General features: G+C 40.2%; 1 protein-coding gene and 1 pseudogene across 6 annotated transcripts in view; both read left to right on the forward strand.

Moving 5' to 3' along the window:
* The window catches only part of ELOVL6 (ELOVL fatty acid elongase 6), a 166,206-nt gene that overhangs the window by 69,890 nt on the left and 83,699 nt on the right, over positions 1-12,617 (forward strand). The gene's annotated exons all lie outside the window — the stretch shown is intronic.
* On the forward strand, positions 2,647-2,981 carry LOC136338009 (large ribosomal subunit protein eL34-like; annotated as a pseudogene).

Here is a 12,617-nt window from a genome sequence, read left to right on the forward strand (position 1 = left end):
TTACCTGACTCTGAGTTTATCCATTTTTTAAATTAAATTTATTGGGGTGACACTGGTTAACAAGATCATATAGGTTTCAAGTGTACATTGAGCTTATTTATTTTTAAATTTAAATTTTTAGTACCTCTCTTCTCTGAGACACACTACCCTGCTGCCTAAGCTGTTCTTATTGAGCTTCATTACATGTGTTTTTGACTCCTCAGATTTGCTAACTCAATTACAATTTGTCCTCCACGGTGCTGGCCTTGGCCTTGGAGTCATACAGAGGCCATTTTGGACCCAGAATAACACTGCTTACTTTTGTGCAAACTTAGACAGGTTATTAAACTTGCCAGGTTTCCTCATATATAAGAGGGGATGTTACATACACCTAATGGAGTTGGCGTGAATGTGGAAGAAGACATCCTCACCACATTCCTAGTTCAGTGCCAAAAAAGTCCTCAGAAACACTGGACTCTGGTTCAAGTTAAATCATCTCGTTATTAGGAATCCTGAGATGATTTTCAGTGACTTCCTTGATGCCGTAATGTGATTCTCTCATCTTTGCCTAGGCATACTAAAGGAGTGTCCTAGGTCCTATTTTCAAGGTCTATTAGGATAGTGGTCCCCAATCCCCGGGCCGCGGACCTGTACCGGTCCGCAGAGAAAGAATAAATAACTTACATTATTTCCATTTTATTTATATTTAATTCTGAACGATGTTTTATTTTTAAAAAATAGCCAGATTCCCTCTGTTATATCCATCTAAGACTCCCCAAACTTTTTACACAGAGGGCCAGTTCACTGTCCCTCAGACCGTTGGAGGGCCGCCACATACAGTGCTCCTCTCACTGACCACCAATGAAAGAGGTGGCCCTTCCGGAAGTGCAGTGGGGGGCCGGATAAATGGCCTCAGGAGGCCACATGCGGCCCGCGGGCCATAGTTTGGAGACGCCTGCAATGCTTGTCTCGGTCACGTGATACATTTATCCGTCCCACCCTAAAGGCCGGTCCGTGAAAATATTTTCTGACATTAAACCGGTCCACGGCCCAAAAAAGGTTGGGGACCACTGTATTAGGGAATGTAAATAAAAGGAAAAGCCTCATATTTTTAGCTTGGAATTCAAGGCCCTGCACTAGTCTGTGCTCAACTCTGTCTTCTGCCTTATTTCCCACATGATCAGTTTCAAGTATTGAACACATTTATTAAACTGGAATAATTCTCACTTTCTGGACTCTCTAGCTCTTGTTTCATGCTGTCCCTTCATCCTGGAATGTCATATTCCTGATTCCCACTGCTCCCTATTCTGCCAAGGTGCACATCCTCGCGGAAGCCTGGTTCTCTGACAGCCTGAGATAATCCCTCCATCAGCTGCTTTAACATATTTTTAAAAATAATATTATTATGACAGTCCACATTCTTCCATGCAGGAAATGGTTTAATGCCTCTGTTCTTCACTGTGCTTAAAATGGTGCCTGGTAACTGATAGGTCTCAGTGATGGAGATCCGAAGGTAGGAATAATACATTGTGGGGATCAGAAGCAGATATCAGCTGTGAAGTCAAACATATTTGATTTCAAACATTTATTTCCTTTTTTTTTTCTTCTAAGAAAGAGAGGGAGGGAGGAGACAGTGAGAAGCATCAACTCGTAATTATTTCATTGTAGTTGTTCATTGATTGATTCTCATATGTTCCTTGACCAGTGGGTTCACGCAGTGTCAGTGACCCCTTGCTCAAGCCAGTGACCCCAACCTCAAGGTGATGAGCTCATGCTCAAGCAGGTGACCTCAGGGTTTCTAACTGGGGACCTTAGTGTCCAAGGTTGACACTGTATCCACTGTGCCAACACCAGTCAGGCTCAAATATTTATTTCAATATATTTGCATTAAACATAGGTGAGGCCTTCCTGATCACCATATCTGACAAAGCCATGTCACTCTTGGCCCACTTGCTGTGCCTGGATTTTGTACACAGCACACATCTCTGTGGGGAGCCTCTAGTTGTTTGTCAGTTTCTGTCTCTCACTAGAGTGTAGGTTTCAAGTACTCAATGACTTCATCTTTGTGTGTGTGTGTGTGTGTGTGACAGAGACAGACAGGAAGGGACAGAGATGAGAAGCATCAATTCTTTGTTGTGGCTCCTTAGTTGTTCATTGATTGCTTTCTCATATGTGCCTTGACCAGGGGGCTACAGCAGAGTGAGTGACCTCTTGCTCAAGCCAGTGACCTTGGGTTCAAGCCAGCAACCTTTGGGCTCAAGCCAGTGACCATGGGTTCGTGTCTATGATCCTACGCTCAAGCCAGCGACCCTGCGCTTAAGCTGGTGAGCTCACACTCAAGCTGGCAACCTCAGGGTTTCAAACCTGGATCCTTTATGTCCCAGTCCACTATCCACTGTGCCACCGCCTAGTCAGGTGGACTTCATCTTTTAAACACTTGCAATCTTTAGCAAAATCTCAGTATTTCCTGAAAAAGTGAATGGGCAAATGAAATAACACAGGATTTATTCTGTCAGAGTGTTTTGGATATTATTACCAATTCATTTCTCTAAATGTAGATAAACAAGCTTTCTAATGATTGCTATTTTGGAAGTTTAGAGGTTACATTTTTAGGTTAATTTTAAGTAATGGTTTCTCTTCTAGAGACAGTGTCTAAAGGCATTCAGCATGGCCCAGACTTTAACATATCATTGTAGGCTCTCCTATAATCCAGCCTCTGTCTGGAACCTCAGTAATCAGATTGTTTACCTTTATACCAAAATGGTTACGAAGGCACCAAAATCTGCTTGTGGCATGTGCCCAGGCTGACTTGAAGGAGTCCGTGCTGTGAGACCTAAGGTTCATACGTCTAAAACAAAGAAACCTGTCAGCAGGTCGTGGTGGGGCCGTGCACACCAAGGTGTCTGTGACCTGACCCAGGCCTTCCTGTTGAGGAGCAGAAAGTCGCCAAGAAGGTGCTAGAGGCATAAGCACAGAGTCGGAAAGCTAAAATAAAAAAATGAAGCTTTTTTTGAATAACAAAAAAAGCAAAGTCTTGTTCTGTTAAATAAAAGGGGAGGGGGTAGAACTGGACATTTAGTCAGTGCTAAGTAACTCTGAGGCCAGGTTTCTCCAAAGGGTCATCAGAGCCCAGACACATTTTATCTTACTTTGATGAGTTTAACTTTTTCTTTCCGACCTAGATTTTCTTCTTTCAATACCAAAAGGGTGTATTCAGAAATAACAACTCCTCCTCAGCCTAGGACTTTGCTTCTTAAACAGATGTGGGAGTTATGTGAAGGGTTAAGCAGAATGAAAGATCAGAGAACAAGAAGGTCCTGGTTCTTTCTGCCAGCCTTTCCCCCCTTCCCCACTCTCTGTTGAGGCTCCTGTGATCTTTCTTCTAAGCCCCAGTCTCTCCTCCTCGCCACACCTCTTTCCTTGCTTGTCAAAATGCAATATCAAGAAGTGCTTCACAAACACATTCACTCCCTGTTCCCACCTTACATAGCGTAATACTTATAAAGAAATAGAAATGCTTCTGCTCTGCTTTCGAAGTAGGATGAAGCTGCCCTTACGGTTTTTGATGGCTGTCAGCATAGCACCTGGCACCCAGGGGACTTCAGTCAATATTTACTGAAGAAATGAATGAATAAGCGCTGATAGGCCACTTCAGGTAACAATGGAACACTCTCCTTATTGGTACTTAATCTGACTTGAGTGCTCTGTAGCACTTGACACTCCCCTTAACCTTTTTTCTTTTTTTACATTCCTGAGTTTTCTTTGAGCTTTTAGATGTCTCTTCTTACTTTTCCCTGCTTGTTTCTTTTCCACTTCTCACTTAAATGGTGATGTCCCCCTCCCAGTTCGGTTTCACCCTGCCCTCGAGATACCCCTCAGATGACCTCATTCACGGTGGTGACTTCAACTATCACGACCTAGACAGACATGGATGACTTCCAAATGGATATCTTCATTCAACCCAGACATTCTAAATCCTACCCCTATAGATCTCCTTCCATCTCTACCAGTAAGTCCTGTCATCCTGTTAATTGGTAAATTTCTTTCTTAGTCAATATTAAAATGCTGCTGCTTCTTTACTCCCCACCCTCCAAAGAAACACCAGCTACCAAATCAGACAAAACCAGAAACTCAAGGATCGTCACCTCCCCTCTCTTGCCTCTTCCCTCTCTGGCCATGTTAAAGTGGTAGGTGAGACCTGTAGTACCTCTTCTGCTGAATTTACTTCAGTAAACATAGGGCATGATTGCTCTAATGTGTCATAGTGAAAAAAAAATGAAAACTTCCAAATCTATAAGAACTTTTTTGAGTTTATTTGAGCCAAACTGTCAACAATTGCTGGGAAACAGAGTCTCAACAGATTGAGAAAGTGCTCCAGAAAATGGCAGTTTCACCACTTACTTTATATATACATCAGAATCAAAGGAAATGGGAAATATGTAAGGGGGTTTCCTGAACGTGATTGGTGATAGATTAGGGAGGTGGGAGAAAGCAAAGCAGGGGAATCTCTGGGTTTGGATAAAAAGTAAAAATGTATATACTGAAACTTCTTTTACATAGGGAGGCATAAGATAAGTATGTTAATTAACATGCTAATGATAATGAGGGAATTTGTTGTTTCTGCTCTGAGAGGGATGCCTGCCCTGAGGGGCCAGATAAAAGATTACCCCTACATTTCAAAGGCATGTTATCAGGTACATTATTGTAAATGCAAAAGGTAGCAGACAGGCTTCAAAGCAAGCACTGACAGTAGTTCAGATAGAGAATAACTCCCTAGTATATGACTACCCACCTTAATCTGCTTTTTTTTTTTTTTTTTTTTTTTTTTTTTTTTACAGAGACAGAGAGTCAGAGAGAGGGATAGACAGTAGACAGACAGACAGGAACAGAGAGATGAGAAGCATCAATCATTAGTTTTTCGTTGTGCATTACGGCACCTTAGTTGTTCATTGATGGCTTTCTCATATGTGTCTTGACCACGGGCCTTCAGCAGACTGAGTAACCCCTTGCTCGAGCCATCGAACTTGGGTCCAAGCTGGTGAGCTTTTTGCTCAAACCAGATGAGCCCGTGCTCAAGCTAGAGACCTCTGGGTCTCGAACCGGGGTCCTCCGCATCCCAGTCCGATGCTCTATCTACTGTGCCACTGCCTGGTCAGGCTTAATCCACTTTTAGTTAAAAAAATAAGTTTCCGTTTCAGACCATCCTGTGTGGTTACTTTAGGTCCCTGAGTCTGCAAGGCCACCCTGCAGGCTTTCCCTGAGCTTTCCAGGTTCAGCTTGTGGCCCCTTTTTCACCCACAAATGGATACCATCTTCCAGGTGACTTACCACCTTCTGTCTTCTCCGGCACAGGCATCTTCTCCGATGAGAACTGTAGTTACCTGGCCTCTCCACCTTCATCGGGTCACATTCCTCTCAGGTGTTGTCCGTGTTACTGCTGCCTGGTGGGCTTTCTAAAAATTGAATCTAACTCTGGCCCTTCTCGCTTACTTAAAACCCTCAGTGGCCTCCTCCACCTTCAGGGTAAAAGTTCAAAATAGCGCCCTGTGGCTGTAAAAGTCATTCAGGATACCACCTCATCGTAATTCTCCAACTTCATTTCCTACTCCTGTATCTGATGCCCCGTCATTCCAAAGCCCTGTTTGGGTCTCTGACATAACTGAGTGTTTGTCCTCACCATGCTTTCTCCCTGTACCACCTTTTTCCCCATATTTTCTTGCTGTTCTATTCCTCCTTTAAAATTGGTTATTTCTGTGGAGAATTTCATATCTGCCATCTTTTCTGTGCCTTCTCCTATCCTCCTCACGCCTCTTGGGAGGTCAAATTGCGCTTCAGTTATCTATCTTATTAGACCGAGCAGTTTGAGATTTGCGTCCCCGCCATCTCAAACAGTGTGGACATGCTTCTCAGGGGACTCTGCAGCCCTCCTTGTCAGAGCACTGGGCTGTTTCCTAACGCTCATAGTCTTGGGCCCGCCCATCACCATTGGACCTAGGAATCAGAATTCCTAATTTTTAAATAGACTCCCCAGGTAATTTTTATGAATATGTGTATTTAATAAATATTTTTGAGTAAACAAATTAGCTGGAGCCTTTGATTCTATTTTTTTTAATTAACATACACTGTAGTAACTTGGATTTGTTGCTAATAATTCTATAAATACTTATTCTGTTTGTAAAAGGCAATTTAATTTTCTAGAGGAAAGATTGCCTATAATGTTGTAAAATAATTTGGACATTTGGAAATCCTGTGGCCAATTTTAACACTAGAAACAAACAATTTGAACAGTTCAAATTGAAAAAAATATTGCATGCAACTGGATTTAAGTGGCCCAGACTCCTAGATCTTTCAGTAAGCATGTCACCTCCTCACTATGGAAGTTTCTCTACATGGAAATGTGAACCATGGTGCATGACACCCCATGGTTTGCGAGGATTAAAAAATCATTGTGGCAGGTATTTTATGTTTCATTATTTTCAATCCATTGTTTAAGGTGTAGCCCCTACACATAATATAAGAATTAATGATTTAGGAGGCTTCCATAACTGTAAAATAATCAGTTATACATAAAGAAAACCAAAGTGCACTTAGAGCTTCTATATAAGAGTGGGAATGAGAAGACTAATGATTTGTATAGCGTATTAAACTCACATACTATTTCCTTTAACAAAAATAAGTACTTACCGAAGGTGGGTAAAAAGAGACTGCCTGGGGTGAGGAGGCCGGGGTGGAGCATGATGTGGTGTGTAGATGGTGTTATATTGAGTTGTGCACTTGAAACCTGTATGTTTTGGCAAACCATGTCAACACAATAAATTAAAAAATAAATAGCCTGACCAGGTGGTGGTGCAGTGGATAGAGCGTTGGACTAGGACGTGGAGGACCCGGGTTCGAGACCCTGAAGTTGCCAGCTTGAGTGCGGGCTCATCTGGTTTGAGCAAGGCTCACCAGCTTGAGCCCAAGGTCACTGGCTTGAGCAAGGGGTTACTCAGTCTGCTGTAGCCCCCCAGTCAAGGCACATATGAGAAAGCGATCAATGAATAACTAAGGTGCCACAATGAAGAATTAATGCTTCTCATCTCTCTCCCTTCCTGTCTATCTTTCTCTCTGACTCGCTCTGTCTCTGTCACAAAAATAAAAATTAAAATATAGTTAAATAAAATAAATTTTTAAAAAATAAGTATTTCCTAGGTTTTATAGGCATTTAAATGCCAATATAAATACACATTCATGCACAAATATAAATTTGCTATCTTGGATACCTTAAAATGATTTTTAGTCATATGCATATAAACTAGGCTGAAAATCCCAGAGCCTGCCAGACAGGTTGTACATTTGAATAAATATAGCTGTTGCAATCTTTAGCCCACATGTGATGTTTGTTTAACTATCCAATTCTTGGTGGCTGACTCTTTAGGCTGGTTTGTGCAGTGCTTATAATTGTGTAACTTTTGTTTGCCTAAAACTGTCCATAAAACATTTTGCCCTGTTTTTCTGGAAAGTTCTTTCCCTTGGGCCACTGTGTCACTTCTGCTTTTGCATCTAGGGCTCGTTTTTTTTTAATACTTGACCAATCAAGCTCAACTATGTAAATGATAATAATTTTGAACAAAATGCCCGGGAATTGTGTGGAGTTTGGGTTTTTGTTTTCCTGCTGTTTTTTTGGTACCAATACAGCTCCCATAGATCAGGCAGCTTGGCATCTTTATAGCAGGAGCTACACAAATGTCACTTTACAAACGTTTACATTTTGGAGGTAATGGCTTGCTGGTTCTCAACCATTACATTAAATCACCAGAGAATTCCACATACTGTCAGTAGCAACGGAACCCAGTACATTATATTGAGTTGTTTCAGTAGAAATTCGGGGTGTTGAATAAGGGTATGGTGGGCTAGGAAAAAAAAACCCAAACAGAAAAATCAACAAATAAAACCTTAATAAGTATGGGTATTTGTTTCATTCAACTATAGTCCAGAGCACACAATCTAGAACTGATAAGCAGCTCCATGATGTCCTCGGGAAACCAAACTCACACCTTTCTCCCCACTGTCTTTCTTATAGTGACAAGGTGGCTGCTACCCCAGGCATCAGGTCTGTTGTGATGAGGGAGGAAAGAGAAGTGCAAATGAGTTAAACTCCAAAGTTTCACCTCAGCCAAATCAGTCAAGCTTTCCCAGAGGTCCTTTCTGGCTGTATCTACTTGGGTATCATTGCCATGGCCTCCCGCAACCAATGTTTGGGGGAGGGGGGGAGCCAGGAAGAAAGGGTATTATAGAGGGCAGTTCAGTTATACCACCATACTCAGATAGCCTCACTTACAACCCAGTCCATTGAAACTAGGGTTCCAATCAGAGGACATCTGTGGAGCACAGCAGTTGCTATAATGTCTTCCCTGGTGTTGCAGCATCTCTTTAGAAAATTAAGGACTTTCCAAGAGATGATGTTGGGGGCATCCTATTTTCTCAGCTGGCAAGAAGAGAGAACAATAGAGATGTGCCTCTCTTGAGAAAAGGTATATAATAAAGTAACAAGATTTGATCTTTAAAAATAAACATTAAATTTCTCTTAAGTATAGAAAACTCTGCAAATGTTTACAAAATATACTTTAGTTTAAATATATATATATACACAGTTTTCCTGGAGTAAATCTGTTACATAAAGCAAGATAAACCTGTACTTTATAAAGGTTTAATTCACCTTTGAGGTGTGGATATAAAAGCTTGGAAATGCAGCCATGCACTCACTTATCCTTATCAGTGCAGCCTTTCTTAGATCTTAAAAAACATATCCCACCTGAGCTAAGAACTTACTTTCATAAGTTCTGTCTTGTTGGTTGCAGGCGTGGCTGAATGTTTCCTTAGTCCAGAAACTGACATTTGTATACCAGAGACTGACACATAGTGGGAGGGAGCATAATTTTATATCTAAGAATGTGATAAGCAGCCAAAGCAAAGAGGAAATACTACACTTTGCTATGTGCTCTATACTCAAAGATAAGTGTTGGGGTGAAATCATTTGCAGAAGGCACCTGAGTAACCTCATACATAGGACATTTGACCCCATGATCCGCTACTGTGAAATGACCCCGCAACTGGGAGTGTGCAGACTTAGGAACTGCCTGTGACCACATTGCTCATTCCTGCCTTATCTTCAGCTCCTATCCTATCTAAAACCTGTATCACTCACTTAATCAAGGCTTACTCAAGGCTTACTCAAGCTCCCACTTTGGTTTTATCTGTGAGCAGTCTTTATGTATCACAAAATCATGCTGACTTCATTCATTTAACCTGTTCAATGGCTTCCCCTTGCTCTTAGGATCAAAAGGAAACTTTTTAACAGTCTGTAAAAGCCCTGATGTTCTTGCTTCCCCTACTTCTTAGAACTTGAACTCAACACTCTCCAACATTTTCTTTGGGTTGAATGGTCAAACACACTCAGTTTCTTCCAGTTATTTGACTGTTCTTTCTTCTTGCCTCTGGCTCTTTGCCCATGCTGTTCCTACTCCTCTACCTATCTTGTCTAAATCTGGATTAGAGTGCATCCTTATTATTTCTTTTTTTTTTAAATTTTATTTTATTTATTCATTTTTAGAGAGGAGAGAGAGGGAGAGAGACAGAGAGGGAGAGAGAGGAAAGAGAGAGAAGGGGGGAGGAGGCTGGAAGCATCAACTCCCATATGTACCTTGACCAGGCAAGCCCAGGGTTTCGAACCGGCGACCTCAGCATTTCCAGGTCGACACTTTATCCACTGCGCCACCACAGGTCAGGCCATCCTTATTATTTCTAATGTAGTATTTCTTTATTATGTATCTACAGTTTTCCATTTACCTGTCTATTGTCTCCCTACTAAAGATTTTAAAATCTCTAGGAGGTAGGGGACGGGTCTATTTTGTTAACTCTCCTCAATAGTTAGCCTTGCACACAGCACCTAGTAAATATTCTTTGACTAGCAATATAAAAGAATGAATGAGTCACAATTCTCTACTCTCTGACCTGGTAAACCCTTAGTAATACTAATTCAGCAAAATTTTATACTATAAGCCAAAAGGCTTTGCAAAATTTTGTTAATTAGGAGGTAAGTAAACATCTTTGATCTCTGGCATTAGACTCAACTATCATCCTCAGAGCAATTCCTGAAAAATTACATCTTTCACCTGAAGTAGCTCATTACTTATGAAGAAAAGTAAACATGTTATTCCTAGGTTACATGTTTAAAAGGGCAAAGAATTTTAGATTGATGTAATTGTTAAAGTCTCACATAAAGCGAAGCTTTAGAAGCTTAGACACAGCTTAACTTCTTCTGGTCTCATTACTACTAGGGCAACTCAATGTTTATGTTCTGTCTTTGTTAACACACAGTGCAGGAGATTGTCTGCCACTTTAGTTTTCCTAGTTTTCATCTCTTGTCATAGTCTTTGCTAGTTGTAAAGCATTGATTAAAAAAATATTATCTGATTTTAAAGAGGGAGGAAGGGAGAGAGACAGACAGACAGACAGACAGAAACCTCAATCTTTTCCTGTATGTGCCCTGACCAGGGATCAGATCCACAACCTTTGCGGTCTTAACTAACTGAGCTATCTGGCCAGGGCTGATTTTATTTATTTATTTGTTTGTTTGTTTGTTTTGTAAATATGATATTAGAAGAAGGTTTTAAAGTTTAATTGTAGCATATAATTGAATTTGTCATGTAGTACAGTTGTGTTATCTTTGAGGTGGGAAATCAAAGAATCCAGAGGAATTGTGATGACTAAAGACACGAAGCTAAGTAATCATGATGATTTTGAAGTAGATCAAGCTCAAATCTAAAAGTCTCTTTAGAATCGTAATTAAGTGCAGATTGTTAGGGTTACTCTTTGTTCTTAGTCTGTCTAGGTTGCTATAACAAAATACCACAGACTGAGTCACTTAAGTAACAGTTCTTTTTCTCACAGTCCCAGAGGCTGGGAAACTCAAGATCAAGGCACCAGAAGTCCCTAGACTGCTGTCTCTTTTCTTTAACCTTTCCTGGAGTTTTCTTGGGCCTCTTTTATATGGGCACTGATTCCATTCAGGGGGGCTCAGCCCTCATGAGCTAATCAACCTGCAAAAGCTCCATATCTGAATATAATCACCGAGGAGATGGAGATTGCAACAGGAATTCTGAGGGGTATGCAAACACTATATCGTAGCACTCTTCTAGATTCGGAAGACCTGAGAGGGGGCGATCTGCAGTTTTAACAAGTGCCTCAGGATCTTCTGAGGTGGACCATATTGAGAAATACTTAAGGTTAGCTGGTGAAAGTGCTTAGTTAGCAAATGTGAACTTGGGCATAGCTATTAGAGGACCAGTAACTCCAAGTCCTCCTAAACTCTTTCCAGAGCACCAGCGAGCAAGTTAGAAGGCCGGAGATATTGGCATCTAATCTCCCACCACCACCACACCTACACTTCCTCAGAAGGCCTTCAAAGAGCCACCGACGGGGCAAAATTAAGTTACTATAAGTTTTGGGGTTTAAAGAAACAGCTGTACCTTATCTTTGAAGTGTGTATATTTCCATTTTATGATGACTATCTAAAATTTTTAAAATTTAAAACTTCGCCTCAACTCAAGCCCTGGAGTAAAAGCCCTAATTTTTTTTTTTTTAATGCAAATACATTATTGTTGAAGTACCGTATTTCCCCATGTATATGACACATCCACATATAAGACACACCTTAATTTGGGGACCCAAAATTTGAAAAAAAAGTATTACATAAAGTTATTAAACTCAACTTTTATTCATCATAAAATTTATACAACTCCTCACCACTGTCAAAACTCCCATCCATTAGCTTGTCCTCAACTGTGTCTGATGACGAATCACTGTCTTCATATATTTCTTTGTCTTAAGTTTCATCTATGGCATTTGAAATGCCACAACCACTGTATAAGACACACTCAGTTTTAGACCCCAAATTTTTCAAAAAAGGGTGCATCTTATACATGTGGAAACACAGTACTTTTTTTAAAATTCACTTAGTTCCTGTTTTAGTTTAAAAGTCACTTCTATTTGCTTTCTTTTTCTGAAGTTTTTATTTCTACAATACCCATTGAGCTTTGTTTCTAAATATGTACAGTTATAGAAATAATGCATTAAAAAGTTACTTGTGTCCTGCACCCTCTTGCTGCCTTAGGAAGAAAACTGAAAATCTATTTCATGTTCTTGTCAGGAATTATCTTTTTAATTTTTTTCAACTTGGACCTAAAACCACTTTGCTAGTGAAGCAGAATTAATGTGCTTATAAAACATTGAATTCTATCTCTCATTGGGTAATAATCCTGGCAATTTCTTGAAGAACTAGCCTTTGCTTTGTGTATTCAGGTTGGGTTTATAAGAGGAAATCCTGAAAGCATATACCTTTTTTAAGAGGAAAGATTAAATAAATTTATCTGTAAGGCCAAGCTACTTTAGATCAGTTTAAATTGAAGGTTCTTAATCTTCTGTCTATGGACCAAATTCACAAGAAGTGTTATTAGACACTCCAAAAGTTCTAGGATTTCTTTAATTCAGATTTATAATTCTAATTATCTCCTAAGTAAGAATTTTGGTTACTTATACAAATTAATAACATTTATTTATTTATTTATTTATTTATTAGTGAGAGTAGGGGAGATACA

The sequence above is a fragment of the Saccopteryx bilineata genome, chromosome 5, assembly GCF_036850765.1.
Source record: "Saccopteryx bilineata isolate mSacBil1 chromosome 5, mSacBil1_pri_phased_curated, whole genome shotgun sequence".
NCBI lineage: Eukaryota > Metazoa > Chordata > Mammalia > Chiroptera > Emballonuridae > Saccopteryx > Saccopteryx bilineata.